General features: G+C 48.2%; 1 non-coding gene across 1 annotated transcript; it reads left to right on the top strand.

Moving 5' to 3' along the window:
* Positions 1-23,675: 23,675 nt before the first annotated feature.
* Positions 23,676-23,747, top strand: Trnaa-cgc. The gene has a single exon. It is a non-coding gene; the product is annotated as a tRNA-Ala (tRNA).
* Positions 23,748-26,276: the final 2,529 nt, after the last annotated feature.

Raw genomic sequence — 26,276 nt, 5'->3', positions numbered from 1 at the left:
TGGGATGTGGGCTGCTGAGTGGCGTGGCATGACAGCCCCGAATAAACTGCGGGCTGTCAAGGAGACGACCGATGTGTGGCGTTCCTCCCTGCGGGCTTTTCGCAGGGACTCGGTAGTCCTGTGTCGGCTTCGCATCGGCCATACCTACCTGACGCACGGCCATTTCTTGCGTCGGGAGGATCCCCCCTTGTGTCAGTGTGGGTCCCGGCTGACGGTCGGCCACATTTTGCTGGAGTGTCCTCGACTGCGCACACTCCGGCAATCTTTTAATCTCTCGGGCACTTTGGCTTTGGTTTTATCTGACGATGCCTCCATGGCTGATGACGTTTTAAATTTTATCCGTGGTAGTCCTTTTTATGGTTCGATTTAGGGAGGTCCTGCGCCTTTCCCTTTCTGTGTCTTTTGTCCTCGTGTCTGTTGCTGTTCTGGTAGGCCGTGAGATGGTTGACTCTTTCCCTTTTTTGATCTCGTGGTCAGTCAACCAGTCTCCGGCCCTCTTCCTTTCTTCTGTTTCTTTCTGTCTGGTGTTCCTCTGTTCTGTTCTTGTCTGTAGTGTTCGTTGCTGCATTTGTGTTCTTTTAGCGCCTGGGGGAACGTCTCCTCCCCCTTTGGTTTTTATCTGCTTCGTAGATTTTCGGCTCGCCTGATTTTGGAATGGGGGACTGATGACCTTCGCTGTTTAGTCCCCCTTAAACATCCAACAACCACCACCACCACCAATTGTCAATCCCACGGTCATCCGGTCATCCCAAGAGGCGTCCTGTCCCTTGGTGGACCCCTGAGTGCCGCTCAGCCATCCGAGCCCGCCGTGCCGCTCTGCGCCGCTTCAAGTGCCGTCCCACGGCTGACAATCTTGCAACCTTTCGGGTGGCAAGGGCTAAAGCGCGACGCGTGATTAAAGAGAGCAAACGACGGTCATGGCAATCGTTCTTGAACTCCATCTCCCGCTCCACTAGTTCTACGAAAGTATGGGAAGCCATCAGGAGGATTTCCGGGAAACTCGGCCAGCTACCCGTCACGGCCTTGCTGCATCAGGGAAGTCTCCTCACGGCGCCGAGAGACATTGCCCAGACACTGGCAATGCATTTTGCGGAATCTACCGCCACTATTAACTGTGATCCAGATTTCTGCCGCTACCGCGCTGCCATCGAGAGGGGTCACTTGGACTTCCGGTCTCCTAATTCTGAACCCTACAACTGCCCCTTCACAATGTGGGAACTGGATTCGGCGCTGTCTGTGGCTCATGATACTGCGCCTGGTCATGATCAAATCCGGTATAGCATGCTGCGGCACTTGTTACTGCCTTCCAAGGAAGTTCTCCTGAATTGTTTTAATATGATATGGTTATCCGGCACGTACCCTGACTCGTGGAGGGAAGCGATTTTGATACCCCTCCTCAAACCAGGGAAGGACCGAACGCATCCCAGTAGTTATCGAAGTATCGCCTTGACGAGCTGTGTCGGGAAGACGTTGGAACGCATGGTCAATCGTCGCCTGGTTTGGCTGCTCGAGACCAGGCAGCTCCTTAGCCCCTCTCAGTGTGGCTTTCGGAGATGGCGTTCCACTATAGACAACTTGACCCTGCTTGAGGCGGCCATCCAGCAGGCCTTCCTGCGTAACCAGCATTGTCTAGGTGTATTCTTTGACATTCATAAGGCGTATGACACTACTTGGCGCCGCCATATCCTCAATCAACTCCATGAGTGGGGCTTTCGTGGCCGTCTCCCCATCTTCATTCGGTCCTTTCTTTCCCACCGCCTCTTTCGCTATAGGGTTGGTAATGTGCTATCTGATTTGTATGTGCAGGAGAATGGTGTTCCTCAGGGAAGCGTTTTAAGTGTCACCCTCTTTGCCGTCGCCATTAACAGTATCACGTCCACTATCCGGAGTCCTGCCCAATGCTCCTTGTTTGTGGACGATTTTGCTGTTTTCTGTTCTTCCTCCAGTCTTGTCACTGCTGGTCGACAGTTGCAGCTTACGATACGGCGATTAGAGGCATGGACTGCGAAGACAGGTTTTACCTTTTCTGCAGACAAATGTGTGTGTGTTCATTTTAATCGTTCTCGACGTGCTTTTACCTCCCCTGAAATGCGTCTGAGGGACACCATTCTTCCTTTTAGCGACACTGTGCGGTTCCTGGGCCTCACTTTTGATTCAAAGTTGTCGTGGTTGCCTCACCTTAAAGACCTCAAGGTGCGGGCCCTGAAGGCACTGAATATTTTGAAGTGTCTGAGCCATCGGTCCTGGGGAGCAGATCGGGCGCGTCTGCTGCAGTTTTATAGGGCTTTCGTCCGATCGCGACTTGACTATGGTTGCACCGTGTATGGGTCAGCAAGGCCTTCGTATCTGAAGATTCTTGACGCCGTACACCATGAGGGTATCAGGCTGGCCACTGGTGCCTTCCGTACTAGTCCCATCCCCAGCCTGTGTGCTGAGGCAGGGGAACCGCCGCTCGCCATCCGGCGGAAACTCCTCATGGTGCGACGGGTGTGTCAATTCCTTGCCTGTCCTACCTCCCCTGCGTACCCTACCGTTGCCCGACCGCCTATGGAACGTCTCTTTTCCAGTCGTCCCAGGGCAACGAGACCGTTTGGGATTCGTGCCAAGCATTTGCTTCAGTCCCTTGGTGTGGAGCGTGTGGCCCCCCAACGACAAGGTTTTACTCGCCTGCCTCCCTGGTTGCTCCAGAGGCCCAGCGTCGTTTTAGACTTGTCGGAGTACCGGAGGAGCTGCACTCCTGCGTTTGTTTTTACCGCCTTATTTTACGATATTTTAAACCAGCATCCCGACCATGTACCAGTATTTACGGATGGCTCTAAACAGGGGGACTCTGTTGCTTGTGCTGTTGTTTTCCCTGATCGACTCGTCAAGTTACGGCTTCCTGCGGCGTTTACCATCTTTGATGCCGAATTGTTTGCGATCATGCGGGCATTGGAGCAGATGAGATGTGTCCCCAGTCGTAAGTTCCTCATCTGTTCTGACTCCCTGAGTGCCCTTCAGACCGTGCAACACTTGTACCCAGCGGATACGGTCGTCCAGAACATCCATGATGCCCTACTCCACCTGCAGCGGCAGGGGAAGGAGGTTTCCTTCTGCTGGGTGCTGGGGCACGTGGGAATTACGGGAAACAAGCTGGCGGATGTGGCTGCCAAAGATGCATGTTCCCTCCCTCACGTTGTTGAATGTGCCGTCCCCCTCCATGCTGTTACCTCCCTCCTGCGTTTTCGCGTTATGCGTCAGTGGGAAGAGGAGTGGCTGGCAGTCGGTGAAAATAAGCTGCGTCTGGTGAAGGCCACCACGCGGCCATGGCGCACTTCCTCCCAGTCATGCAGGCGGGATGAGGTTCTCCTCACTCGCCTCCGCATCGGGCACAGTCCCTTCACACATGGTTTTCTACTCCGGCGGGAGGATCCCCCACTCTGCAGTGCTTGTGGCGTCCAGATTACTGTCCGCCACATTTTACTTGATTGTCTTTTATTCTCTGACCAGAGGGCGGTGGTTTCTTTGCCACCGGATTTGCCCTCTATTTTGCAAGACGACGCATCGTCTGTGGTGAAGGTTTTACGGTTTTGTGTCCTGTCCAATTTGTTGCCACGGATTTTAGGGAGAGGGTTTTAATGTGCTGCTGAATGACTGGCTCACCCAGATTTTAGGTAAGAGGTCCGCCAGTCACGAATACCTCCTTGTTTCCCTTCGGTTTCTGTCCTCCCTTCCTTGTGTTTCCTTTCCTTTTTTAGTGCACTCCTTCTCCTCTTGTTTTGCCTCTGTACGTGAGGATTTGGAACTGCGTCTTTTCGCTGTTCCCCTTGTTCGCTGTTCGTCTTAGTCCCTTCACTGCATGTGTTCCTGTTTTTATACGTTTGGGCGCTGATGACCTCGCTGTTTAGCGCCCGTAAACCTCAAACACACACACACACACACACACACGGAACAGACTCCTGCCCTAAGAGGTCAACTGAACACGATGAATACATCATTGCCGGAACATACATGTGAAAAAGGATTTTCCTCCGACAGCACTTCGTATGACGAATACTGACTTCGGTAATGAATAGGACAATATGAACGCAGCGCAAGCCTACAAAATCGCTACGTTGAACATTAATAAGATACGCTCCTCCCTGGATTTACAACATCTGCAAGACTTTCTATACGCAGCTGACGTTGATATACTACTGTTACAGGAAGTAACAGATATTAAATTAGAAAAGTTACGTGGATACAACGCCACAATAAACCCCGGTATCGGTGCAGAGCTGGGAACCGCAATTCTCAAGAAAGAAGGCATCCGTGTCACACAAATAGCAAAACTTGAAAACAGCAGAGGGGTTGCAGTGACTGTTAACAATGCCCGCATCATCAACGTTTATGCACCGTCAGGCAACAATAACAGGCGTGTTAGAGCGGATTTTTTTAGAAGGGAAATCGTTCATCTCTTCGGTACACGTCAAGATTATATAATCCTAGCCGGCGATTTTAATTCTGTACTTAGCCCGAAAGACCAGACACCGAATTTCAACAAGTCCGTAGAACTGGAAAGAATAGTCCACCAAATGCAGTTAACCGATACCTGGGAACATACCCATGGCGCACAGGCCGGTTTCACATATTTTAACAGTCACTCAGCAAGCAGGCTAGACAGAATTTACGTGTCGTCCAACCTTAAGAACCATGTACTCCAGTCTGAGGTCTGGCCCACTATGTTTTCTGACCATGCCGCGTACATCACCACAGTAAATTTGGAAAAACAAGAGACTTACCGAGCGAGGGGCATATGGAAACTCAACATTACACATCTCCAAGATGAGGAATGTCGCGTAGCATTTACTAATGTGTGGCAAGAATGCGAGAAACGATTCCCGCAATACAGTTCTGCCATAGCTTGGTGGTTACAATGTGCGAAGCCTAAAATAAGAAGAATGCTGATGGATTACTCGCGACAGAAAAGTTTCTGGATTAAACAGACGACTGAATTTTATTTTAGCTGCCTTAGAGACCTGTACACCTTGGACACACGATTAATGGAGAACTTTAGCCGGATTCAGAAAGTCAAAGCAAAACTTTTGGCGTTGAAGCGGCGACAGTCAGAAGGTTTTAAAGTCAGAGCGAGACTACACAACATTGTAGAAGGGGAAGAAACGGCTATGTACCATGTAATGCGTGAGAATAAGAGAGGAAACAGAAAAATACTGACAGAAGTTAAGTTACCTGATGGGACCAGGCACACAAAACAGCATGAAATTCAAAACGCTGTTCATAAATATATCTCAGATATGATGTCCACCAAACTTACCGTCGATGAGGCGCGGCGTGATCTTGTTAGAAACGTATCAGGACGAATTAGTACAGAGCAAGTAGAAAATCTCATGGCCGAAATAGAAGAGGACGAATTGAAAGACGCAATAGCACAGAGTCCTAAAAATAAGTCTCCAGGACCTGACGGTATCCCCGTGGAATTCTACCAAGTGTTCTGGCCACAAATGAAAAGCAAGTTGCTATGTATGTACAACGAAATCATGAGTGGCACTGTTGCCGCTCCCAAAGAATTTCCTGAAGGGATCGTAGTTCTAATTCCTAAAAACTCACTTAGCAAAGCGATTGAAAACCTTCGCCCAGTAACATTACTCAACAGTGATTACAAAATTATGGCCCGCGTATTAGCAAGAAGAATAAAAATGGTTATTAACTCTGTAACTGGCACGTACCAAACATGTGTAGGCAAAGACAGAAACATCTATCAGAATATATGCGAATATAAGGATATAATATCAACCGCAAATGTATGCCGAATAAAATGTGCTTTAGTGTCATTAGACTTCGAGAAGGCGTTTGACAGAGTCGATCACAAGTATCTTCTTGGTATCATGGAAGTAATGGGATTCCCACCACGATTCGTGAGGATTATTCAACAAATTCTGAAAAACAGTGTAGCACGAATAATGATAAACGGACAACTAAGTAGAGAGATTGAATTGACTGGATCCTCATACTGTTTCCTTGTACAGATGCTCGTATGCTTGCAAGTAGTTTTTTATAATTGACGGCAATAGTGTGTTGGATGTTGCTCCTAAATTCAATACCCAAACATTTCAATGTGGATACTTCCGTCAATTGTCCCCGATTTTGCATGGATATTCCTCTGCCTAGGTTCTTGATGCCTGGCTTCCTTTTATTTAATTTGGCGCCAGAAGCAAGTTCATATGTGTGTACAATCTGAAGAGCTTTCGCCACTTTATCTTCATTTATAACCAGGACGCCCACATCATCTGCGTAGGCGTTGCACACTATTTTCTTGCCGTTTATACACAATCCTTGCAGGTGATGCGTGAGTGTCCCGAGGAGAGGTTCTATTGCTATTGCGAAAAGGGCCATTGACATTGGGCAACCTTGCCTAATGGAGCTGGTGACGTCAATCGGGCGGCTAATGTGTCCATTGATGACAAATCTGGCTGAGTTGTTTGTTACTGTATTTCTTACTACCGCAATGAATCGAGGTGGGAAGCCCATTGCGCCCATGGTCCGAAGGAGAAAACGATGATTTACCTTGTCGAAGGCTTTATCAAAGTCGAGTGAGATGAGTGCACATTTTATTTTACAGACGTCGGCCGTTGAGATTAGGTCCCTGTAATCACAGAGGGTCTGGAGAATTCTTCTGTCTTTGCCCACACTTGTTTGATAAGGGCCAGTGACGCTGGTCATTGCGGTTTTCAGCCTGCGAGCGAGGATGCGGCCAAAGATTTTGTAATCGCTGTTTAAAAGCGTAATTGGCCTCAGAGCGCTTACAGATTTCGTATTGGTAGTTTTTGGCACTAGCACTACGAGTCCCTCACGAAATTCTTTCGGGATGTCATTTTCAGGGTTTAGCAGTTCGTTGCAGATGAAAGTAAACTTGCCTTTTACGAGGCCACTGAATCTGCGATAAAATTCTGCCGGAATTCCATCTGCCCCTGGAGACTTATTATTCGTGCTTCCATATATAGCTTCTTCGACGTCTTCTTCAGTCACTTCCGAGATGAGAGTTTGTTCGTCCGCGTGGCATACTTTGCCCTGGAGGTTAATCATTAACTCGTCTTGAAGCTGTTCGTCAACCGGCTGACTAGACATCAAGGATTCAAAATGCTGTACGATTGCCTCTTTAATCTCTCTTTGCTTCGTCAGTTTCCTTCCATCATCAGTTGTTATTTCAGATAATATCTTGCGAGACGCCCTTTGTCTTTCACGAATGACATGATAAATGGAAGTGACCTCGTGCTGGGTTATGTTCTGGGCACGTGACCTTATTTGGTAGCCTTCCAGTTGTTTACGCCGTAGTGCTAAGATTTTTGCTTTAATTTTGTTAATTCTTTCGTAGTTGTCCACAACTGTTGCATCGCACTTGTACAAATCCCTTAGACACTGAAAGTAAAATTGTATAGTTTATTTGTACCAAAAGTTTTTGTCTTTGGAGTAGTTTATGAAAAACCTCCGTATTTTAGGTTTGGCATGTTTCAGCCACCAGTCAGTGCCAGAGTTGTACGAGCTAAATTTGCTTTCACACTCTCTCCATACCTTGTGAAATGCTTCCTGACAAGCATGGTCTTCCAGATGTGACACATTGAGCTTCCATGTGCCTCGACCTCTGAATGTCCCTTGTTTTATCAGATTGATTGTGCATATGTAAGCAGCATCATCTGAAAAAACGGTAGGCCATACTTCGGACTGCAAAATGAGGTGTTTCAAATTGTGCGTTACATATATCCTGTCGAGACGGCTCGCCGAGTGACTTGTACGTGGGTGAAGCCAGGGGCTGCACCGTGCATATGTTCCCATGAGTCTATTAGTCTTAAGTCATTAACTATACGTTCCAGTTCAGTACACTTGTTGAAATTGGGAGTTTGGTCTTTGGCATGCAAAACACAATTAAAATCTCCTCCTAGGATAAGGTGTTTATATCGAGTTCCAAATAGTGGGACAATTTCTTCTTTAAAGAACTCCATTCCGCGGTGCCTGTTACTGGATCTTGAAGGGGCATACACGTTAATGAGCCGTATGTTGTTTATTGTGGCCGCTATGCCTTTACTGTTTGGTAGTTTTACTACATCTTGGACTATTATGCCCTCCTTTGTGAGCAGAGCCGTGCCCATTTCCGCTCCATGCCCTGGGTTTGTAATGGCGTTGAAGCCAGGTACGTTACCGAGCTCAATGTCTGTCACATCTTGTAAAAGTATACTGTCACTGTCAGAAGCATATACAAAATCTTTTAAGTTCTGTAGTTTAAAGGAACTATGAATCTTATTAAGGTTTACTGTCGCGATTTTGTATGCTTGTATGTCAGACATTCTTCGTTCTACTTGATCTAACTTTAAAAAACATTCTTCTGTTTTGTCTCGCAAACGTCAGCTTTAAAACGCATCTTAATAATATTCACCGGTAGCGAATGTTTCAGCGGTGTGTCCTTGTTCTTTAGAATGTTCGTTCGCGGAGACGTCGTCGTTGAAGAAATCAGCCACCTGTGGGGCTAGCTTACAGACTGTCTGAGTTTCTGAAACTTCTGTCATTTCAGCGTCGGCATTGTTATGGTCGCTTTCGTCTGCCCAGCTGGTTGAGGTTGTCGTCGTGGGTGGGAGAAGTGAAGCTTCATGAGAGTGACTCGTTTCTTGAGGGTGGTTGGGTGCATTCTTTCTTGGCTTTCCTTGGACGTCTCGTTTTTCCAGCGCAGAAGGGGAACGCTCCACAGAAACTGGTGTCGCTTTGGCTTAAGGTACTACCTATTTCCTTACCGAGCGAGGTGGCGCAGTGGTTAGCACACTGAACTCGCATTCGGGAGGACGACGGTTCAATCCCGTCTCCGGCCATCCTGGTTTAGGTTTTCCGTGATTTCCCTAAATCGTTTCAGGCAAATGCCGGGATGGTTCCTTTGAAAGGGCACGGCCGACTTCCTTCCCCATCAATCCCTAACCCGAGCTTGCGCTCCGTCTCTAATGACCTCGTTGTCGACGGGACGTTAAACACCACTAACCTAACCAACAACCCAACCTATTTCCTTCGCTTTTTGTCGGAGTGTGGGAGCTGTCTCCTCTGCACCTTTGCGCGCCAGCCGGCGTTTCTTATTTTTCTTCGGAGAATTGCCCCTCGACGGACTTTCTTCAGTATCCAAGTTAGTGTCGCTTTCCTGCAAGGTGTGTCGGTCTTCAGCTTCCGGTGGATCTGCTGCCTCTACAATTGCAGGTGCCTGTGTCGGTGGAACTTCAACTGTTTTCGTAGATTAGTGGGACTCTTGTAGGTCGTCAGCTATGACGGCACTGACGTCCATCGGAATTTCAGTGTTTGGAGAATTTGTATTTGCACACGATTCAGGGGCTGAGGAGACAGTCGGCCGTTCGCGTGCCACGGCGGCGTAGGTTCCTAGCAGTGTTGTCATCGCCGGTGGCCTGGCGGCCTCGCCGGCCGGCAGCTGTACAACGCGCCGCTGTATACATTCTGCGCGAACGTGCCCAGGCTTGTTACAGGCTGCACAGGTTCGCGGTTGGTCGTCATAAATTACAATCCCTCTATATCCGCAGACATTGATGTATGACGGGATCTGCTTTTGTAACTCTACACGAAGCTGCCGTACGCCATTTAGTACTGGGAATTAATGCGCGCTTGACCATTTCTCGGCAAAGTTGCTGAGCACTTTCCCGAAGGGTGAAATTACAGCATTAATTTGGTCTGTTGTAATCTCAAAAGGTAACTCGAAGATTCGAATTGTGCGAATGCCAAAACCAGCATGTGCAACGGTGACTTCACCAACGTTTCCATCTGAGTGCTTAAATTTCATGACACCTCCGGAAGACTCAACTATTTTCTCGCACAACTCGGAACTACGCATTTTAACAAACAGGACACAAGTTACAATCGACAGGTGGATCCCAATTACATCATTAAAGGAGAGCTTCACATCTTCTTCTAACCAATTTTCTACTTCAAACGACTTGGGTCTGGCATATCGAGGATCAAAGGTAAGTTTCAACGTATCTTTTCGACTTGGTTGAGCCATCACCGCATGCTACTCATTACTTCTCGAAGCGTTCTATAAACAGAGTTTTAAGCCGCAGCAAGCGCAAGACATACCACGCGGAAGCACAGACGGCGCAGCGCACACCACACTACGTCCTACTTCCACGCCGTCCGCCGGCGAACTGACGACTGAGCTATACCCCCTTTCACGATCTTTCTATTCCCATAACTTAAGGAAAAATGTTGTACTCTGCGTGGCTAAAGACGTCTAATCGAGCAAAATATTGCGTAATCATTATCTCTCAGTTATACAGGGTGATTCAAAAAGAATACCACAACTTTAGGAATTTAAAACTCTGCAACGACAAAAGGCAGAGCTAAGCACTATCTGTCGGCGAATTAAGGGAGCTATAAAGTTTCATTTAGTTGTACATTTGTTCGCTTGAGGCGCTGTTGACTAGGCGTCAGCGTCAGTTGATGCTAAGATGGCGACCGCTCAACAGAAAGCTTTTTGCGTTATTGAGTACGGCAGAAGTGAATCGACGACAGTTGTTCAGCGTGCATTTCGAACGTAGTATGGTGTTAAACCTCCTGATAGGTGGTGTATTAAACGTTGGTATAAACAGGTTACAGAGAATGGGTGTTTGTGCAAAGGGAAAAGTTCTGGACGGCCGAGAACGAGTGATGAAAATGTAGCACGCATCCAGCAAGCATTTGTTCGCAGCCCAGGAAAATCGACTCGCAGAGCTAGCAGAGAGCTGCAAATTCCACAATCAACTGTATGGAGAGTCCTAAGAAAAGGTTAGTTATGAAACCTTATTGTCTGAAATTGGTTCAAGCACTGTCTGCAGCTGATAAGATTAAAAGAATCGATTTCTGTGATTTTATCCTTGCTCAAATGGAAACAGATGAATCTTTCACTTCAAAGATTGTGTTTAGTGATGAAGCAACTTTCCACACTAACGGGAAAGCCAACCGTCCCCCCCTGCGGGTCCGGGGTAAGAATAGGCCCGCGGTATTCCTGCCTGTCGTAAGAGGCGACTAAAAGGAGTCTCAAACGTTTCGGCCTTATGTGATGGTCCCCTCTCGGGTTTGACCTCCATCTCTCTAAATTATTCCGAAGAGCGAGCCAATTGGGGAAGGGCACCTTACATGGTGCACTGTATCCTTCGTGCAATTAGACCTATAGCCGTCTTTCTCGTCGTTGCAATGGTGTCCCGCTCGTTTTCGATCTCTTGGGCGATTACCACGCTGCACTCTGCAGTGTTTCTTTTAACTGTGACGACGACCTTGGCCATTTTTGCACCTAAGATCCAGCACGGTAGCCAGTCCGTTGTGGTGGGGTCGCCATGTACCCTCTTGGTTGTAGCCCCCTGACAACACAGGGATCGCTCTACTGATGCCTGCGCCGTTCACTCCCCACGTATGCCAAGGAGTAGATGCCCATCTCCCTGGGGCATCGGGACTCCCGGCAACGGCCATCCTGCCAGGTGGCCTTTGCTGTGGCTGGGTGGCGCCCGTGGGGAGGGCCCTTGGTCGGAGTAGGTGGCATCAGGGCGGATGACCCGCAATGAAGCGTGGTACATCATCTATCGCTGGTGGGCCTCCACCAGCAGTCTCTAAGCGATCGAGGTCTAACCTCAACGGGAAGAAATTGGATCAGAGATCGTTTCCCTCCCTAGCTACTCCATGGGAGGAACGTCTTGCTAAAGAAGGCAGTGGCGAATATTCACCCCGGTACCTTGTGTGTACGTGGGTTGATGGAGAATCGTTCGTGTCGACCAAGCCCCAGTTTTTTGTGGAGCATTTAGAGGACAAGTTCGGGGAGGTGGAGGGCTTGTCCAAGATGCGCTCTGGCTCTGTGCTCATCAAAACGGCATCCTCTGCCCAGTCACGGAGTTTGCTCAAATGTGACAAGTTGGGGAATGTTTCAGTTACCATCACGCCGCATAAGAGTCTCAACATGGTCCAGGGTATTATATTCCATAGGGATCTTCTTCTGCAGTCCGACGATGAATTACGCGCCAACCTCGAACGACGAGGTGTTCACTTCGTCCGGCGCGTCCATCGGGGTCCGAGGGATAATCAGGTGGCCACCGGTGCCTTCCTCTTGGCCTTTGAGGGTGATGTCTTACCCGAAAAGGTTAAGGTGATGGTTTACCGTTGTGATGTGAAACCATATATCCCTCCTCCGATGCGGTGTTTTCAATGCTGGAAGTTCGGGCACATGTCATCTCGCTGTACTTCCAGCATCACGTGTCGGGATTGCGGACGTCCTTCGCATCCTGATACTCCATGTGCTCCGCCTCCCGTCTGTGTTAACTGTGGAGAACACCATTCCCCCTGCTCACCGGACTGTCGGATCTTCCAGAAGGAAAGGAAGCTAATGGAGTATAAGACCCTGGACCGCCTGACCTACACAGAGGCACGGCGGAAATATGAGCGGCTACATCCTGTGCCCATGACATCCACCTATGCCGCTGCTGCAACAGCGGTCCGATCCTCTCCCGTGTCGTCACGTACTGTTGCCTCTCAGCTATGTCAAAATGACCCGGCCCCCTTGGTTGTGGGGAGCACTTCGCCCTCTGTTGCTCCATCTACTCCAGGAGCGACACCACCCCAACCATCGGGGACATTCGTCCCCCCTTCCCAGCCGGAGAAGCGTAGGGCTTCTTCGGCTACTCTAGCCAGGAAGGGGTCCCTTGGGGCCCTCCCTTCCCAGGCTTTGCCCAGTGTCAAAGCGGCTACCCGCAAAGTTTTGAAGCAACAACCGGTCGCTGGTCATAGGGCTTCACGGTCGTCGTCCGTCCCTGAGACTGACCCAGTGGGGCCCTCCCAGCCAGACCCTCCCAAGGCACAGCGTGCGAAGCCGTTGAAGAAAAAGGCTCCCAAGCATCCTGACATTGCGGTGGCACCTGTCCCACCGCAACCTTCAACCTCTGCGTCTGAGGACGAGGTGGAGATCCTGGCGTCCGCTGAGGACCTCGATCTCGCCAGTCCCTCCGACGCCATGGAAAGCACTGGCACAGGTGCTCACTTGGAGGCAGCAGGTGACCCAGTGGCGTAATCTGCCTTCCCCGTCCCGTCACGCCTTTCCCAGCAATGGCCAGTACCATCCTCCAGTGGAACTGCAGCGGTTTCTTCCACCATTTAGCTGAGCTCCGCCAACTTATCAGCCGTCATCCTTTCCTTTGCATTGCTCTGCAGGAAACTTGGTTTCCAGCAATGCGAACCCCCGCCCTCCGTGGCTATCGGGGTTATTTTAAGAACCGGGCAACTTACGAAAGGGTGTCTGGTGGCGTCTGCATATATGTCCTGAACTCTCTTCACAGCGAGTTTGTACCTCTACAAACAGCTTTAGAGGCTGTCGCTGTTCGGGTGTGGACGCCACAGGCTATCACCGTCTGCAGTATTTACCTTCCACCTGATGGTACTGTCGCGCAGCATGTCCTGGCTGCTCTGATAGCACAACTGCCGCCACCTTTTTTGCTGCTGGGCGATTTCAATGCCCACAACCCTCTATGGGGTGGGACTGTCTCCGATGATCGTGGTCGGGCCGTGGAGCATGTGTTGGCTCAGCTCGACCTTAGCCTCTTAAACACCGGTGCTCCCACGCATTTCAGTGTGGCCCATGGCTCGTTCTCGGCCATCGATCTCTCTATTTGCAGCCCTGGACTTGTCCCATCCCTCCACTGGAGGGTGCATCCTGACCTGTGTGGTAGTGACCATTTTCCCATCTATTTGTCACTGCCACAGTGTCATTCTTCTGGGCGCTTGCCCCGCTGGGCTTTCCACAGGGCTGACTGGCCAGCTTTTACTTCCGCTGTACCCATTGCGTCTCCCCCACAGGGTGACATTGACGAGGTGGTCCGTGTTTTAACCACGTCCATCATTTCAGCGGCCGAGGCTACCATCCCCCGTTCCTCTGGCCTCCCTCGGCGGAAGGCTGTCCCCTGGTGGTCGCCGGAGATTGCTGAGGCTATTCGCGACCGTAGGCGGGCTCTCCAGCGTCATAGGCGGCACCCGTCTCTGGAGACCCTCATCGCCTTTAAGAGGCTCCGTGCCTTCGCCCGTCGACTTATTGCACGGCGTAAGCAGGAGTGCTGGGAGAGGTACGTCTCCTCCCTGGGCTCCCGTGTCTCGTCCTCGCACGTGTGGTCCCGTATCCGGCGGATTTATGGCTCCCAGACCCCTGTGGGTGTCCCTGGGCTCTCCTTGGACGGCGCTGTCTGCACGGACGCTGCCGCCATTGCTGAACGGCTAGCCGCGCACTTTGCTCAGAGCTCTGCGACTGCATCCTATCCCCCCGCCTTTCGCTCTCTAAAGGAGCGAGCCGAGCGGACGCTGTTCTCATTCCACACGCGTCATTATGAAACATACAATGCTCCTTTCAGCGAGAGGGAACTCCTCGCTGCCCTCGCCGATTGCCCTGATACAGCACCAGGACCGGACTGCATCCATGCGCAGATGCTGAAGCATCTCTCCAGGGACTGCCAGAGACACATCCTCACCATCTTTAACCGCATTTGGAGCGAGGGCGTGTTCCCGTCGCAATGGCGAGAGGGTCTTATTGTCCCCATCGTGAAGCCTGGTGCGGACCCACTGGCGGTGGACAGCTATCGTCCCATTACCCTCACCAACGTTTTGTGCAAATTGCTCGAACGTATGGTGGGGCGGCGTTTGTGTTGGGTCCTTGAGTCGCGCGGTCTCCTCGCTCCATCCCAGGGTGGCTTCCGTCGGGGCCGGTCTGCAGTGGACAATTTGGTGCGGCTGGAATCTGCTGTCCGTACGGCTTTTGCCCGACGTCAGCACCTTGTTGCTGTATTTTTCGATCTGCGGAAGGCGTATGACACCACATGGAGGCATCACATCCTCGCCACGTTGCATGGGTGGGGTCTTCGTGGTCGGCTCCCGGCTTTTCTTCAAAGCTTTTTATTGCGCCGCTCTTTCCGGGTGCAAGTCGGTGCCACCTCTAGTTCCTCTTATATACAGGAAAATGGGGTCCCGCAGGGCTCGGTGTTGAGCGTCTCGTTATTTCTAGTGGCCATTAATGGTCTGGCTGCAGCAGTGGGGTCGTCGGTGTCTCCTTCTTTGTATGCCGACGACTTCTGCATCTCATTTCGCTCCACCACTACGGGAGTCGCCGAACGCCGGTTGCAAGTCGCCGTTCGCAAGGCAGCATCATGGGCTCTGGCTCATGGTTTTCAGTTCTCTGCTGCCAAGACTCGGGTTATGCACTTCTGCAGGCGTCGGACAGTCCACCCTCAACCTGACCTTTACCTCGACGGCCACCTGCTTGAAGTGGTGGACACTTGCCGCTTCTTGGGACTCGTGTTTGATGCCCGGCTCACATGGGTTCCTCATGTTACTCAGCTGAAGCAAAAATGCTGGCGGCACCTCAACGCCCTCCGCTGCCTTAGCCACACGTCTTGGGTTGCAGACCGCTGCACGCTACTGCAATTGTACAGAGCCCTTGTGCAGTCCCGGCTTGATTATGGGAGCCTGGCCTATGGGTCTGCGTCACCCTCAGTGTTGAAGTTGTTAGACCCCATACATCACTGTGGGGTTCGGCTTGCTACTGGCGCTTTTTGCACCAGCCCCGTGGATAGTCTACTGGTGGAGGCCGGGGTTCCCCCGCTGCGGATTCGCCGCCATCGTCTGCTCGCCGACTATGCTGTCCACGTACATTGCTCGCCAGGCCATCCCAATCGTCGCCTGCTTTTCCCTGCCATGGTCCTCCATCTGCCCGAACGGCGACCAAGGTCTGGGCTTTCCGTAGCTGTCCGTGTCCAGTCCCTGCTGTCAGAACTGGGGTCATTCCCTCTTCTGCCTCCCTTCCGGGTCCGTACACCTACGCCTCCCTGGTGTTTGTCCCGGCCGTCCGTCCATCTGGATTTGGCACAGGGACCAAAGGACTCGGTTCCGCCTGTGGCCCTCCGTCGCCGTTTTCTTGCGCTCCTCGACTCATTTCCGGGCTGTGAGCCTGTCTACACTGATGGTTCCCTGGTTGATGGTCGCACTGCCTACGCTTTTGCTCACGCTGCCCATGTTGAGCAACGCTCCTTGCCGGCTGGCTGCAGTATTTTTACTGCAGAGCTGGTGGCCATCTTGCGAGCTCTTGAGCATATGCGTTCCTGCTCAGATGTGTCCGTCGTCATCTGCAGTGACTCCCTGAGCAGCCTCCAGGCCATCGACCGCTGCTATCCCTCTTCTCCTCTGGTGTCCTCTATTCGGGAGTCTGTTTCCACCATTACCCACTCTGGTCGTTCGGTGGTTTTTGTTTGGACGCCAGGTCACGTTGGCATCCCGGGGAACGAACGTGTTGACAGGCTGGCCAAAGGGGCGATAGACGCCCCAGCTTTGGAGATCGGCCTTACGGCTCGCGACCAGCAGCTGGTGTTGCGCCGTAAGGTACTTGGGATGTGGGCTGCTGAGTGGCGTGGCATGACAGCCCCGAATAAACTATGGGCTGTCAAGGGGACGACCGATGTGTGGCGTTCCTCCCTGCGGGCTTCTCGCAGGGACTCGGTAGTCCTGTGTCGGCTGCGCATCGGCCATACCTACCTGACGCACGGCCATCTGTTACGTCAGGAGGATCCCCCCTTGTGTCAGTGTGGGTCCCGGCTGACGGTCGGCCACATTTTGCTGGAGTGTCCTCGACTGCGCACACTCCGGCGATCTTTTAATCTCCCGGGCACTTTGGCTTTGGTTTTATCTGACGATGCCTCCATGGCTGATACCGTTTTAAATTTTATCCGTGGTAGTCCGTTTTATGGTTCGATTTAGGGAGGTCCTGCGCCTTTCCCTTTCTGTGTCTATTGTCCTTGTGTCTGTTGCTGTTCTGGTGTGCCGTGAGCTGGTTGACTCTTTCCCTTTTTTGATCTCGTGGTCAGTCAACCAGTCTCCGGCCATCTTCCTTTCTTCTGTTTCTTTCTGTCTGGTGTTCCTCTGTCCTGTTCTTGTCTGTAGTGTTTGTTGCTGCATTTGTGTGCTTTTAGCGCCTGGGGGGACGTCTTCTCCCCCTTTGGTTTTTATCTGCTTCGTAGATTTTCGGCTCGCCTGATTTTGGAATGGGGGACTGATGACCTTCGCTGTTTAGTCCCCCTTAAACATCCCAACAACCACCACCACCACCACCGCCAACCGTCACAATGTCTGTATATGGGGCACTGAGAATCCGCGGGAAACAACTCAGTATGAACGTGACTCGCCTAAGGTGAACGTTTTCTGTGCCATTTCAGCCAATAAAGTTTTTGGTCCCTTTTTCTTCGAAGGTGCTACTGTAACTGGACTTTTTTTTTTTTTTTCTCTGCTGCTACTCTTTGTAATAACCCGCCATCTTTATACATAAGACGGGTCCTTTCTAGCCAATGGGCTGGTCTCTTAGCTGACACACAGAGCGCTACAACCATACTCTGTGTGTCGTTGCCCGTGTCCCACCAACGTGGAGGTGGACCACTATGCCCTCTTTCTAAGTATAGATTGCAGCCATAAATACTTATTACAAAATAAATATACATAGATTTAACAAATTATAATTCTAAAGTTTAAAGTTAGTGTAAGTTAAGATATTGTATGAAATTAAGTAGTGGTTAAAGATTATGTCTTAAACATGCAGGAGTATATTGATAAAATTTTGTTTAAGTTAACTATACATACAGTTACTGTTCATTTGTCAAGAATGCAGACTTTCAATTGAGACAGACTTATTTTGTGTTCATATTAATTTGCTTCTTCTATATGACCAATCAAACTTTACCAATATTTGATTATAGGAATATAAAACTTAGGATTAAAGATATCATATGTAGCTTGTTGTTTTACATGCATTTAACACGTTAAAACCTTACCTATCTAGGATGCTATAACATAAAACTTGCCATTGACATAAATATTAACATTTAAATTGTTGTCAGTCACTAGCTTACATTTCTCAAAAACAAGTTAAAAGCTTAAAATATTACTACTACGTCAATTCGTAAAACTTACAGTTAGTCAGTCATAAAACTTGCAATTAGTACATCATATCTGTAGTTTCTATTTATGCCGTCAGAGCATTATAACTTTACAATCCTTGGTATGCACATCGTGTTAGCTCTCATCCGTGCTGTCTCCCTCTGTTTCCTCGCTTTCACTGTCGTCCTGGAGTGTCTGTCGTTGCTGTGGCCGAATCTGCGCAGGTAGGCGTTGTCTGTCTCTTCTGTACTCTTCCTTAAGGGCTCTCGAGACTCTGCCATTTCACTGATTAGCTTCCATTTATCAGGGTCCCGCAGCGCTTGCTTCACATCGTCTTGTAGCAGTTGTAATGCCTCACCAGGTTCATATCTATTGCACTGGAGAACAACATGCTCTGGTGTACCCACGTGTCCGCATATGCAATTGGCATCTCTGTCCCGATGTATACGATTAAAGTACGTTGGGTACGGTCCGTGACCCGTAAGGAAGTGCATCATGCCTACACCTGGATCAGCATGTCTCATTTTCAGCCGCTCTTCAATATTAGGAAAAAACTCATATACGCGCCTGCTCTTTTCACTGGTGTCCCACTGCCTTTGCCACTTCATCAGTCTCCATCGCTTTAAGTCGTATCTGGTTGGGACATCCTCGTCAGTTATCTCCTGAACTTTGTGATTCTGCCCTCGTCTCAGCCAATACGCTGCTGCTCTGTACCTTATTGTTATATCTATAGGATACGTGCCAAGCACTACACATAGAGCTTCAGTAGATGTTGTTCCAAAAGCGCCAGATAGCCGCAGGAGTACATTCCTCTGACCACTTCTGGCGGCTGTCACATATGTCGATAGACGTAATCTGTGTGCCCATGTGCTAGAGGCAAAACTCACTATCGACTCATATATTGCATAGTAATACGTCTTAATCATTCTTAGTGCCATCCTATACTCTGCGGTATTTATTCTGGCGAGTTTATGTAGAATAGCTACTGCCTTGTCGGTCGTCAGCTTTATATGCTGCATAAATGATAGTCTTTCGTCTAGCTGGACTCCAAGGTATCTAGTTACCTTCTTCCTGGCAATGTTATTATTACCCAATCTTATCACTGGATTCCGCTGTAAGTTTCCTTTCATCAACATATATGACGTCTTTGCTGGGGCTATTGTTAACTTATATTTCTGGCACCAATTGTTCATTTCAAGCAGGGTGTCATTTGCCTTGGTTTCCAATTCGGCTCTTGAGTTCGCCGTGACTAAAACTGTTAGATCGTCAGCATAGCCCACGATCCCTTCTGTATTGACACTTTCTTCCATGAGACAGAGAAGTGGCTCAATTGTGATATCCCAGAATAGGGGCCCTAGGATCGATCCTTGTGGGCATCCTTTTGTTATCTTTTTAACTGCCTTCCTGTTACCTTCTTCCCATTGGACGACCCTATCTCGGCAGTAATCTTTCAAGCTGTGGTACAGGGTTCCCGGGAGCTGCAGCTCTCTTAACCGCAAGAATAATCCAGGCTACCACATGTTGTCAAATGCTCCTTGTATATCTATCGATATTGCTACTGCATATTTCCTGTCAGTATCATTAATAATTCGAAGCACTTGATTGATGGCGTCATCTATTGACTTATTCTTGCGAAAACCATACTGATGCTCACTGAGCCCCTGAAGCTCTCTGTAGGCTTGCAGACGATCACATAATAGTCTTCCTTGAACTTTCGCCAAGGTGTTTAATAAACATATAGGCCTGTATGACCTCGGATTTGAAGGGTCTTTATCGGCTGCCTTTTTTATTATCACCGTATTTGCTGTTTTCCACGAAGCCGGTATTTTCCCTTCTAATAATGCATCGTTTAGAACCTTTGTCAAGAAAGGCGTTATCTGTACTGCTACTTGGTGTAATGTCTCCGGATATATACTGTCCGGGCCCGGTGCTTTCCGACTTTTCATACTGAGAATTGCCCTTTGTACTTCTTCATTCGCGAAAGGGGGAGTTACTGCTTCTGTCAGATAGACATCATTAAAACATCGTCGCATATTCGCGTGTTCTAGGTTATCTGACGTCAAGTCATCGTCTGGTAAAAGTTTAAAAAGCAGATATTCCGCAGTGCTCGTCCATCCTCTCGTCATGTTCCCATTTTCTTGTTTCAGTGTAGACAGTATGGTGGGCGATTTAATCTTCTCCGTCAAAAGCTTATATGGCGTGCCCCAAATATTTTGTCCCAATGCTGTTTCCTTGCGGCGATTAATTTTTCTTTATATTTTGCCTTCGCATCACGATAGTCAGCCAGTCTGATTTCTTTATCTTGTGCGGTGATCGCCTTTTGATAAAATTTGCGTTTCTTCCTACTATCTTTTCGAAGTAGGGATAATTCATTTGTCCATGGCGTTCGTGTTTTGGGCCTGCAGTTGTGCTTTGGAATGCTTTCTTCCTGTGCCCTCACTAACAGTTGCGTGAGGACGTGAATTCTGTAGTCCACACTACCACGTTTTGAAGCAAGATCAGCTGATTCTACTATCTGTCTCAGTTTAAGCCAGTTTGCTCTCTTCGGATTGAACTGCTTTCCTTCTCGATTTCTTGTCTCTAGAGTGCCATGTAACTCTATCACTATCCCATTATGGTCACTATGTACAAGCCCTGGTCGCACTTCCCACCTATGGCAGTGTGGTAAGGCTTTGTCGTTTACTATAGTTATATCTATCTCGCTCTGTGACCTACCATTGTCGAACGTTGGTGGTTCTCCCTCTTTGTTTAGAACGTATAGGTTGTGCCCAGCGAGGATTTCATTGATGATTCTTCCTCTATCATCTGTAGTGTTTGCATGCCAAACGGTTGACTTTGCGTTAATATCAGCTGCGATGAGCAATTTTCCTCCTCTTGCATATTCGGCCACCATCTTAATCCAATCTGCATATGGTTCTATGTCATGGGAATATTGGGCGTACAAGGATGCTATTATCCACGTATCATTTCCTCTTTTCAGTTCTACTGTTGTTGCATGAGTATTACTTAACTGAGTAATTTTAGTAATAGTTATATCTGCTGGTTTTACAACCAATGCTGCCATCGGTGGTGTATCTCCTGTTATCACTCTACTATTACTTGGGATACATATCAATTTGCCATTTCTTGAGTACGGTTCCTGCAAACATGCTATATCAATTCGTGTCTCCTCCATTGCCTTAGGAAGCTCGTTACTCACCATGATGCTATTCTTCATATTTAACTGTAGTATCCTCATTTTATTTACGTTTCCTTCTCTATTCATATTGGATTTTAGCAATCAGTCTGTCGTGCAGCATCTTGTATGTTGGGCAGTCTGAGCTTCCTCCTTTGTTACAAACTTTGTTTCTTCTTTTACACGGAATGCATCCTATTGGGGGTTCCCTTGACAAGCAATCAGCTTTTTTATGTCCCTTCTTCCCACACTTGGCACAGGTTATTTATTCATCATCACAGTACTTAGTTGTGTGGCCTAGCCCACAGCATTTAAAAAATTTACTTATTGCATCGTAGTCCTCAATATACAGTGCCAAAAAATTTATAAAGACTCGTTCTCGATTCAAAAGAATTGTTCTTATCTTTGGTGTAACTTCCAGCACTATGCTAGTTGTGCTCCTCCCCTTCTGCCCTGCTTTAAATTTGATCTTCACCCCTTCAGAAAATTCTTCTTCGCTAATATTTCCTTCCATGTTTAGTTTATAAAGCTGTAATAAAAATTCACTCTCCGTAACTGTAGTTGGGACACCTTGAGTTATAAGTAATGGTCTTCGTTTTTTAGTTTCTTCACACCTAATATGTTGTATCGTTCCTGCCCTTGCCTGTAACTTTTTACAGTCTTCTTCGGATGCCGTTTCAACTATCACCACTGTCGGTGTGGTTCTTATAGCCATAATTTTCAATTTTTCTTGTTGAGGATCTATTTCTCTCGTCAATGCGTCCCGAACATCTTTGGTGTTTTGATTGTTTGTAGGTCTAAAAAATAGTGTTGTAGCCTGCTTTTCCTTGGCTTTTTCCATCTTCGCAACCGATTTACGTTGTTTTGGGTTACCTACTGCAACCACAGATGCGAAAGTCTGTGTCGTTTTTATCCCAACGCCTTGAAGGTGGCTGTTTTCCTCTCGTGCTTTTCGCAATTCATCCTCTAGATTTTGTATTTTCTGTTTTGCATCTGGTATCGTTTCGCGCAGCAGTTTATCCACCTGTTGTCTCAACCTGTCATTTTCCTCTTTTAACATATCTATTTGGCCTTCGAGCCTCGCCTGTTGGAGGGCCTCGGTGGACTGCGAATCCTGTAGTGCTCTAGTTGTAGTGAGCACTTCTACTTGTTGTCGAAGTCGGGTATTTTCTGTATTTAACACATCTATCTCTCCTTCTAGTCTCGATTGTGTCAGTACTAATGCCCAGATTCTATTTCTCACGAGTTGGGAAACGTTGGTGGAAACCTTCTTACTTTTCAATTCGGCCGCAAAATCACTAAGTATTTCTTCTACTGCGGTAATTTTCTCGGCGTTTGATGCACTTTTCGGTGTATCAAAAGTTGCCATTTTGTTTCCATGTGCTTCTTCACTCTTTTTCGATCTACATGGTGGTGTACCTTGCTTTTTTACATCTTGTCCGTGTAGAGAGCCGCTCCGTTGGTGCCTCTTTACGTCCACTGTCCCGTAGATCTGTGCACGTTCAATACGCGCGCCTAGTGCGATTTCTCCCGCGTAAATTTCCTCGTGTCCAGTAACGACACGTTGCGAGTTGTTATCAGTACGTCTTCAATTAAAATACTCTCCCTCCATGTCGGTTTGGTCACTCAATAAAATATTTCTGCCAAGATGACGTTGTTATGATTCCAGCAAATCAACTTGCACACTAGAAACCGACCAATCAAAACTGGACTACAGTATCTGGAGATGTTAGAGAATTGGCTGTTCCCTCAGCTCGAACAAGAAGCACAATAATTCATATTTCAGCAGGATGGAGCGCCACCACATTGGCACTTATCTGTCCGTAACTACCTGAACGTCAACTACCCGAGGCGATGGATCGGCCGCAAGGCAGCCCGTGACAGAGCACTTCATCACTGGCCTCCAAGAAGCCCAGATCTTACCCCCTGCGATTTTTTCTTATGGGGGTGTGTTAAGGATATGGTGTTTCGGCCACCTCTCCCAGCCACCATTGATGATTTGAAACGAGAAATAGCAGCAGCTATCCAAACTGTTACGCCTGATATGCTACAGAGAGTGTGGAACGAGTTGGAGTATCGGGTTGATATTGCTCGTGTGTTTGGAGGGGGCCATATTGAACATCTCTGAACTTGTTTTTGAGTAAAAAAAAAAACCTTTTTCAATACTCTTTGTAATGATGTATAACAGAAGGTTATATTATGTTTCTTTCATTAAATACACATTTTTAAAGTTGTGGTATTCTTTTTGAATCACCCTGTATATTAGCGTTAAACGATATAAATATCAAAAATACTAGACACTTGGCGTCTGGAGAAAGTGCGAGTCGGCGCCTTCACCTTAATGTCAGAATGCGAAAATTGCACTAGTAGCTTTTTTCAAGCAAGTTCTGTTCGTCCGTTCTCTGTAATCGTTTGGTATTTAATTAAACTGACATACTCGCCTATGGCTTTCGTAAACGAAAATTTCATTGTGACCCCGGGTCCAACACTTACTGTACCGTTCAAACCTAAGAAATAATGACAGTAGGATCCACGAGACACTCGTCCCAGATGTACTTGCTCTGGCGGGGGTGTAACTCAATGGTAGAGTGTCTGCTTCGCATGCAGAAAGTCCTGGGTTCAAATCCCAGCGCGTCCGATTTTTGTTTCTCCGTGCAACAGTACATGAAAACTTTTGCCTATCACCATATTCTATAAAATTCAGTGTACAAGATTCTTCCCCCAAGCAAGTGGATTTCGTACAGTTCGACCTCATGGCGGGAGGACGATGACCTGCAAGACCCTGGGCTGTGATCCCCCCCATTGAAATGTTGCTCCAAAGCCTTCGGTATGGCGTGCGGAGTGCATCTCAAACATGTATTTGCAACTCACCGCGACAATCGTCATTTGTTTTTTCGAGATACTGAAAAATGAAGGGGGCACCCGGGATTGAACCGGGGACCTCTCGATCTGCAGTCGAATGCTCTACGACTTTTTTTTATTTTTTATTTTTATTTTTAAGGACTCGAACCCACAATCCCCGGTTTAGGAGACCGATGCCTTATCCATTTTTTTTTGTAACGTCTGTGTAACACACAGAAGGTCCCCGGTTCGTTTGCGGGCGGAAACACGTTTTCGTCGCACTCAGCAAGACACTTGCTACGATCTCTACTGTGAGCATTTCAGTCAACTTCAAACGTTCCACCAGCAGGGTGCACATGGCTCAAATGAAACATAAAACTGTTTCAGAACTGGTTGTCGGATTTAGCGCTGACTTGGAGGCCTGGAAACGCGCTAAACAGCCGCCGCCATTCGATTTGCTGCAACACCGTTGTACAAAACGCAAGGGCTCGTCCGGGATTTGAACCCGGGACCTCCTGCACCCGAAGCAGGAATCATACCCCCCTTTTTTTTTCTTTTTTTTTTTTTTTTTTTTTTTTTACCAGCGCCTTAGACCGCTTTTTTTTTCCTTTAAACCCGGGCCTCGTGGGAGAAAGCCAGGTATCCTAGCCACTTTTTCTTTTTCATACCATTGTAATGACCCAGGGCAGCTCGGTGGAGGCGCGTTGGGCAGAGGTCGAATCCCGAGGCCTGGCCATTACGTCTCCTCCTTCCTGCACTGAAGCACAGTGGCACCAATACGTAGTAATTATCCTTGGCTCGGAGTCGTATGATACTTATATGTGGACACGGGGCTTATGATGCGTTGTCTATCCAAACAGGTAAAACTTGGCAGGAAGGCAAAATAACTAAGAGCTAGCGAGAATGTCTTCCCTATCATGAAGTGAGATCAGTATGCCCCTATACCGGTGCCATTAATGCATCTGGCGCAGGAGCGATCAATAGAAGTGGAAACTTAACCAATCCCCTGCTTTTCGAAAACAATACTAAGCATATTCGCAAAGTCCCTCTTAAGATGTGGGAAAGATTGTTGCGTCCAGTACTCATGAAGCATGTAACCAATAAACGAAATAAAATCGGAAATACCATCACCATCAACCACTGCAAAAATGTAACGGCCAAGAAGCCACATAATGGTGTTGTTCTTTGTCCGGGGATAAAAAACCGTGTCCGGCCAGCAGAGAATATCAGTTGTAAATGCCGATTCCGAGCTCCTGGTGAGTAACGCCAATTGTCAGCGCAGCCAGTACCACATGCGAAGACGGTCAGCGCAGGTAAATCGGTGTGGGAGTGTATCAACACAACCACACGTTTGACAAAGCGGAGAGACACATAAACCTATACGAATCAGCTGATTAACTACCTTATACCATAGGGAGGCAACAGTTGCTGAATGAACGGGTAAGCTAATATTCGTCCATATGTTACGCCAATTAAAACGGGGATATTGCAAAACAACCGGGTTGGAAGAAGAAGACCTGTGCCATTTGTCAAGCAGTGTTCGCGTAGTAAAAACAGGACGACGATGTAAGTGGAGATCCAGATAACTAATCTCAATGTAGAAGTCCCGAACATGCCGTAGCTTCGCATTTAGAGGCCCTACGTTAATAGGCGGTGACAAGCTCGCAGGACGAACGACATGGAATAATCGCGAAGTAACAGTCGGGGACTCAGAAAATAAAAGATGGAGGGTGCGCTTAACATAAAGGGCCGCAGCCTTGACACGGACATCGGTGAACGACAAGCCGCCCTCAAGGCGCGGCTTCGTAAGAACATCACAACGTACTTTAAAAATGTGCCCCCGCCAAATATACCTGTTAATAAGCTGGACCATTTTTGCACCCTGCATTCTGGGAAGCGGAAACGACTGAGCAACGTAATATACTTTACATAAAGCATAAGTGTCTAATACATGCTTTTTTTGCAGTAGCGGTATCGAACGCCATGAGTGTTCGAATAAAACACCTTGAAGCTTGGAAATGGCCACTTGCCAATTTTTCGCAGCCATACGAAGAGGACGCCGTTCAAGATAGATACCTAAATGTGTATGATGTTCAACAGCCGTAACCCACGGAACAACCACATGTTCAAAGCCCCGCAAATTCAGGAGTTTGCTTTTACGGGGGTTGATACGAGAACCTGAGGCCGCAGAAAATTTATCTAGTTCCATTTTCAACGGCGGCACTTCTGCGGTGGAACGAAGCAAAACAACCAAATCATCAGCATAAGCTGTTGCTGTCTGGGTAACCCCAGAGATCGTAAGACCACGAAGTGTCGAGTTGAGACG

This window comes from Schistocerca americana, chromosome 3, assembly GCF_021461395.2.
Source record: "Schistocerca americana isolate TAMUIC-IGC-003095 chromosome 3, iqSchAmer2.1, whole genome shotgun sequence".
In the NCBI taxonomy this organism is placed as follows: Eukaryota; Metazoa; Arthropoda; class Insecta; order Orthoptera; family Acrididae; genus Schistocerca; species Schistocerca americana.
This window is presented reverse-complemented; position numbering and strand designations above follow the sequence as displayed.